The 7,532-nt window shown below is 52.3% G+C and overlaps 1 non-coding gene across 1 annotated transcript; it reads left to right on the top strand.

Moving 5' to 3' along the window:
* Nucleotides 1-472: 472 nt before the first annotated feature.
* LOC136484524 (small nucleolar RNA R71) lies at nt 473-579 on the top strand. The gene has a single exon (XR_010766046.1). It is a non-coding gene; the product is annotated as a small nucleolar RNA R71 (small nucleolar RNA).
* The last annotated feature ends 6,953 nt before the right edge of the window (nt 580-7,532 follow it).

Below are 7,532 nucleotides of genomic sequence, written 5' to 3' on the forward strand. Positions count from 1 at the left end.
TTGATTCGAATTATAATTGGAATTGAAGTTCGAATTACCTTGCGGGTGGGATTGGTTGTTCCACTCGATATTACCTTGTTGGCGAAACCTGTTGTTGATGAAGGCAGCTTCTTCGTGGGTTTTGGGGCAGTCGTTCCCTAAATGGACAACGTTACCACAGACCTCACATGTCATGTGTGAGTCCAAGGCCTAGACAGTGCCCTTCATTGCTACTTTTTTTGGCCCGTTCCTGCAGTCTTTTCATTAGAAGGTCTATTTTTGCAGTAAGCAAATTCGTCTCCTTCATGGTATGCATACATTTTTATGTTTTTCTTTCCTCCCCCAGCTTTGATTAGACACCATTTTATTGATGAGAGCCGTGGCTCCATCAATGGTGATGGAAAGAAAAGCACATCCAGCAGCCGCGTCGATGTGCCCCCTAGACATGAGTGTTAACCCATCATAGAAATTTTGGAGCACTAACCATGTGTCAATCATGTAGTGTGGGCATGCTTGGATGTAGTCCTACAACCTCTCCCACGCCTCGAGAATGGATTCTGTGGCATTTTGCTGGAAATTGGAAATTCGTCCCCTCAGGGCATTGGTTTTGCCCATGGGGAAGAACTTAGCGAGGAATGTCATGGAACATTTGTCCCACATGTTGACAGCTTCCTGGTCGTTGTAGAACCACTGTTTCGCCCTCCCTGATAGGGAGAAGGGAAACAAGGAGAGCCTAATGCTTGCAGGCTCAACGTCCTTGATGACGATCATGACATATAGCTCGAGAAAGTGTTGTAGATGCGCGTTTGTGTCCTCACAAGGCAAACCACTGACTTGGCTTGCCTACACCATCGTGATGAGGCCAGTGTGGAGCTCGAAGTTTTCATTGCCTGTGTTGATAGTTGGCCCAATGGGCACGTTGGCAACAACGGGGATGGAGTAGTCACAAAGCGTCTTGGCCATGGCGGAAGTAGCAGATGGTGCAGCGGTGACTAGTTTGACTATGGGCGGAGTGGCAGAAGAAGAAGTGGTATGGGACCGATTCTTTCTTAGGAGTGCCTCTAGATTTGCGGTGTAGTTGTTTGGCATATCCAAACTAGTGATACACTATCCTATTTTCATCCACAACAGGAGAAAACAAGCAAAGTTAGCCTGCATAAACAATAGCTACCGTGCATGCATATTATCATGAACATGTCCTACTTGATTCTTTAATCAATATGCCTTCCCCGACAATGGTGGCAAAAATGCTTGTTGGCATTTCTTAGCATCACTACCAAATATGGAGATTGAATCCATCCCTGGCAATGGTACCCGAAATATCTGTTGGCAATACTTAGCAACATCACTAATAAATAGCAATGCCACTAGGTAAGGCCTTGATAGTTCCTTAACAATTCTAGATATTTATCCATAAGCGCACGAAGCTATCATTGTAGCATTTCACCCAGAAGTATTTAGGGTATCATTATTTATATTTTCCCAAAGGAAGGAATTAATTGATTAAGAGTCTAGTATGGATATGAACTTGAATAATATTGTTAGTGTTTTGAACAAACACCGGCTAGTAAATTTATAATTGTTGCATGTTAGGCCCGGATGGTGCACTAAAGGACACAAGGTTTATACTAGTTTGGGCCGAATGTCCCTACGTTCAGCCTGCTGCTGCTCGTGTTATCAGTACCGAAAAAGGTTCATAGTAGGGGGTACAAACGGTCGAGAGAGGGAAAGATCCCAAGTCTCTGATGGAATGGTCAAAAGGATGCCAAGAGCTTGGTCACTGCTTGGCAGTATGCGTGATGTGTTGTGTGTGTTGAACCGATCCCCTTTTTTGTGGGGTGTCCTGCCCTCCCTTTTATAGACCAAGGGGGGAGCAGGGGTTATAGATGGGAGAAGGAGGAAAAAACCAAATGCAGAGAAAGTCCTTTGAGGGCGCTGGGTCTCCCTTTTCCCTTGAGCCTACCCTGCTGACATGGTAGACCATGCCAAGGATAGTATGTTCTGCCGATCCTGATAGTGTCGGGCTCTAACTTTGTTTTAGCGAGTGGTCATGTCCCATCCTCCCCCGGCGAATAGTGCGGTGCGGTGCGTTAGGACACCGAGCCATGACTCTACGTGGAGTAGATGGGGAAATGACTATACGCCTGTCACTGTAGATGATGTGAGTTCTTCCTTGGATTGTAGCAGTTGTCATATGCCTGTGTTAGTATCCATGCCTAAGGGCTGATGGCGGCGCCTACAACACTATGGGATGAAAGTCAGTGCCTACAACACTATTCGAGCACCGTTAGGTCAGAAAGGGCTTAAAGCAGCCATCCCATTGTATCCTAACAGTACCTTCCTATAGGCATGTAGGGCATGGTCCTCGGTACTGCAGTTGACTCGAATGTCTCATCGTATCCTATGCTTGTCATCATGAAGGAGCAGGATGCAATCATCAGGCGAGGCGGAGCTAGCCCTCAATTGTCGGGCGAGGTGGAGCTCACCCTCGGACGTCGGGCAAGGCAGAACTAGCCCTCGGACATCGGGTGAGGTGGAGCCGACCCTCAGAAATCAGGCAAGGCGGAGCCTGCCCTCAGCCATCGAGTGAGGCAGAGCCCACCATCATACATCGGGCGGGGCGAAACCAGCCCTCAGCCATCAGGCAGGGCGAAGCCTATCCTCAGACGTCGGGCGAGGTGGAGCCGGCCCTTAGCCATTGGGAGAGGTGGAGCCCACCCTCGGACATCGGGCGGGGCGAAACCAGCCCTCAGACATCGAGCGAGGTCGAGCCAACCCTCAGCCATCGAGCGGGGCAGAGCCTGTCCTCAGACATCGAGCGAGATGGAGCCCACCCTCGGATGTCGAATGAGGCGGAGCCAGCCCTTAGCCATTAGGCGAGGCAGAGTCTAGCCCTTGGGGGTCAGGCGAGGCGGAACCAATCTTCCATCATTCGGGCAAGAAGCGTAGTAGCGTTCTTATCTAACCAAAAGCGTCAACGTTCGATGGTTATTAGTTCCACCTCATTAGGTACCCCGGTATTAGGTCCCCATCAGTAGCCCCTGAGCCCCTAGGTGATTCAAATAGAGTCGCTCGGGGGGTATTTTGACCTGCCAGGGGGTGCACACGAGCGCACCCGATGGGTGTAGCCCCTGAGCCCCTGGGTAATTATGATAGAATCGCCCGGGGGGTATTTTGATTCGCCAGAGGGTGCGCGCGAGCGCACCCGTCGGGTGTAGCCCACGAGCCCCTAGGTGGTTTGGATGGAATCGCCTAGGGGGTAGTTTTGGACCCCTCATGGGTAAGGCAGTGAGATTCGGGGTTTTTCAGCTGGATAGTTCTAAGGGAACCCTGGTATCCCGTTCGTGGGGATTTCATCCTAGGTCAGCCTGGCTAGGGCTCGACTATGGGATGAGGCCCTACTGATGGTCGTGTCCCTGAGTCCTAGTCACTTGTAGGCCCATCCCTCATTGGGACAGCCATCAAGACTGTTGGGCCGGTCCTTGGACCCGTATTCCCTCGGTGGGAAAAGAGTCTGGCCTGCCTGGGGAAGGCGAACCATCCGGCATGATTTTGGTGGGAAAGGATAGGGATCGTGAGCGAGTATCCCATGACATGACGTAGTGGTGTGTTGTGGTAGGCTTGGAGATCGGGGTGGACGGTTGCTCTTCTCGCATCCATCGCCCCTATAAAACCATGGGGTTCACCCCTAGGGTTCCATACTTTGCCTCCTTGCCTTCACATCTACAGCATCCGCCGCCAATCGCCTGAGCCTCCCGCACCCATATCATGGCCGAGTGGGATAGGAGGATGATTGAGCTAAGGAAGAAGAAGATGTTATAGAAGCAGCAAGTGCAGGATCGAGGAGAGGAGGCAGGCAGCGATGACGATGATGACGACGATGACGATGACGAGTCTGGTGAGGTACCAGCCGACGTGGATTGGGATGTCCCAAAGGGTGAAGATTCACTGACAGACACCCAATTGTTCATGTAGGGACCCTTCCCGTTCCATGTGGAGGGAAGTGAGTCCATGAGACCGGTGGAGCCAGGCCCATACTAGGGTCTGGTGGGAGCTAGAGGATCCGCCGCCACACCCGGGGTGCCGACAGAGGATCAGTGGATGGGAGGAGGCAAATTTGCCACCATGCACTCGAAGACAAAGGAGACGAGCCCCCCTATCCGGGAGCAGGGGCAGGCTCAAAACAGTCCTGCCTAGATGAGTTGGAGCAGGGGTCCAGGGGTTCGCCCCCAAAATGTTCCCACTGCCCAAAGGCGTCAGAGTAGGTCACTGATTCCCCTATTTTCCCCCCTTTTATTTTTCTATTTTGTCCTTATGCCTTTTACCTCTTGCAGGTTCTTGCGACGGGGCTACTCTCTAGGGCTAGCACCCAAGAAGAGCCTTGCCCTTTAGGCAGGACGGACATCATTGCCCGATGTCGCTCCTATTCTAGGCAGGAGCGGCGCTGATGTCGCGGCTTCATTGGCTGATCTAACGCCGCCTATGGTGGCGCCATGCCCTCAGTGGTTGCCAAGCAAGTGGCGGTGGAGGTGACTCTGCCATCTATGTTGGAACGAACGGAGCTATCGCTAGTGCTAGTGGCATCCTCTATGGCGGGTGTGGCACTGCAAGCCAAGGGTTCGACGTCAATAGTGGAGGTTGCCGCGACCATGCCAGGCTAGGAGCAGCCGGACGTAGCCATGGTGGCGTCTGAGGGGGTGGCAGAATTCGTGCTTTCGGCATCCCAAGCGATGGTACCCAATGCAGGCTAGACAAAGGAGGACATGGTCGGAGGGTCGCCAACCCTGACAAGCTAGGCATAGCCGGACATAGCCACGGTGGCATCCGAGGGGGCGGCACAATCTGTGCCATCAACGGCCCTGGCTGTAGCGCCCGAGGTGGGTCGGACAGAGGAGGGCATGGCCGAAGGATCTCCGGGCATCGTAGTTGTGGTGGAGAGGACCAATGGGGGGTCATCCTCGGCCGTGGTGTCGGGGGTAGCCACTCGCCCATGCGGGTGAGTCACCGCTCCATTGGATGAATCCCCAAGACCCGACATCGACTCTCTTCTTGCTCGATGATGCTACCGAGAGCATAGATCGAGGGAGTCTTGACGAACGGATCTCCGTGATGATGGGTGTCCTAGATCAGGCCTAGGTCATCCTGCACGACATCATCGTTTCCAATGCTCAGGTATTCGCTTGATCTTTCATCTTGCTCTCTTCTTGTCTTTAGTATTTTTGTATTTTTGACATTGGTCTTCTTTTCAGTCCCTCATTGCTTGTAGCCGGGAGAAATCCCAGTTACTCCATGAGCAGAAGGTGGAATGGGACTACCTCACTGAGGAGGCCCAGCTATGCGGAGATTTGAGCACCTAGCTGGCCACCGCCCAGCAGTGGGAAACCGAAGCGCGTCGAGACGTAGAGGAGATCCATGGGATGTTCGAGGACCTATCAGCGAGGGTGAAGTAGGACGAGGAGGCCACCACTAGGGTCTAAAAGGAGCAAGACGAGCTGCTCTAGAAGGACGCTGATGCCAACCAGTGGGCCATCGAGCTCCTGGCAGAGCGGGATCTCAAGCTGAAAGCCAAGGATAGGTCCATGGCGCTGTAGCAGAGAGCGAACTAGGATGCCGAGGTGATCGCCCTGCTGCATAGGGAGTGGGATGAGCTACATCGGACCAAAGAAAGATTTCGCTCGAAGCATGGCATGGCCCGCCAGGAGCGCAACTGGGCCATCTGAGAGAATGATGAGGCACGTCGGGAGGCCAGGACCCTCCGAGACGATCTTGGAGAAGCGGTGGCTCAAAGGCTGGAGGCCAAGGAAATTTCTGCCGAGTTGGGCATGGAACTCGCTGAGGTGCGGGGGATCCTTCAGGTCGAAAGTGATCAGCACGATCTTCTATGCTCTGCCGTCATGGTGGTCTGCGATGACCTATAGGTGGCGCAAGAGGAGGGGACCAGCTCCCTTATGACTCATGCCACCGGTATCACGGTGCAGGTGGGCTAGCGTGAGGAGGATGCCTTTCATGCCGAGATCACCCAAACCTTCACTGTTGCCCGTTCTCATTATGATCGGGAGATCAACTTGGAGGTAATGAGCCAAGGCTTCGCGCCTGGCTATGAAGACTCCGAGCTGGATGATATTGAGAAGGCGGTGACTCCCATTGCGTGGAACCTGGCGAACAGGCTGAAAGACATGGTTCTCCCTTTGAGGAAGTAGTTAGTTAAATAAGTTTGATAAACATTTATCTATAATATGTGGACAAGTGTTGATACTCTCATGTCCAAAAATAGATTCATGACTTTGTTTCGCAATTTCATTTCGTTTGTTTGATCTTACCTTCTTCCCTTTTTGCAATGAAAAAAGATTCATGCGATCCAACCCTTCCACTCGTTAAGACTGTAGGGCCCAAGGTGTTTAGGGGAAATTTTGATCATGATGATGAGCAAAATTACCATAGCTGTCTGGGCATGGGCTTTTTGCGGTCTTACCTATCTGTTCCCCTGAACCTTGCTGCCAGTCTCGATACGAGGAAAAGGTCTGATGTAATGACTGTTTTAAAAAAGAAAGGAGGTACTTGTACCTTTGTTAGCCCTCGAAGTGAGATCTGACTCCTTGCGGTCACTAGGGCCAAATGTTACTGGAGACTAGAGTGAGGGTAGCGAACTTACTCTTGCATTCGCACGTACCCCTTACTTAAGATTTTGGCGATCGCTGCGTGACCGTGCGTTTGGCCTTATCGCTGGCCCGGCCTTTCTTGAGCCCCCGCACATGGTGGGGATTCAGTCAATGGCCATCTCATTTTGTGACCATCGCCCCATCCGTGGTTTTTCGCAACTAGAGGGGTCGAGGCGATGTCGCTTGCCTCGGTGGCTCGAGTAGCGTGCCTAATGAGCTCGCTAACGGGGATGTTCAAATGGTATCCAATCCTACTACTTTGTGTTAGGGTTAGCAAAGTTCTCGGGTGGTGACCTACCTTCCAATAGATTCCTCCGTAATGGGGAGTCTATGGGCTCGGCAAGAGGGTGGATTGAACTTAGAAGGTTGAGATGACCCTTCCCGCCTTAATGTGGGTTCGACAAAGGCCGCTGAGGCTCATCTGTGTTTTTCTCCCCTAGCTCTTGTTGGATGTGAGGCGGCCTTAGACCCTTCGTGGGTCAGCCTTTGAACCTTGGTCTCTCGATCATGGATCGAGCGGCTTGAGCTCCCGAGCCCCTTAGGGTCTAATAGGGGTTGGCCATGTTTCACGCGTTACTTCGTCCTCGGTTTCCACAACCAGAGGGGCTAAGTTGATGACACTTGACTCGATGGCTCGAGTGTCGTGCTCAATGAGCTTGCTAATGGGTATGTTCGTGTAGAATCTGGGTCCATCATTCGCTGACGGGGTTGGTAGAGCACTCATGTGGCATTCCACTACTTCTTAACCTGCCTCCCGACAGATGCCCGAGCCATTCAGTAGGCTCAGGTGGCCCGTTGGACTCTCCTCGATAGAGATTCTGTGGGCTTGGCTCGGGGTTAGAATCGAATGAGAAAGGTCAAGATGTCCCTGTCCGCTTCTGAGCAGGGTTGGGC

This window comes from Miscanthus floridulus, chromosome 9 (genome assembly GCF_019320115.1).
Source record: "Miscanthus floridulus cultivar M001 chromosome 9, ASM1932011v1, whole genome shotgun sequence".
NCBI lineage: Eukaryota > Viridiplantae > Streptophyta > Magnoliopsida > Poales > Poaceae > Miscanthus > Miscanthus floridulus.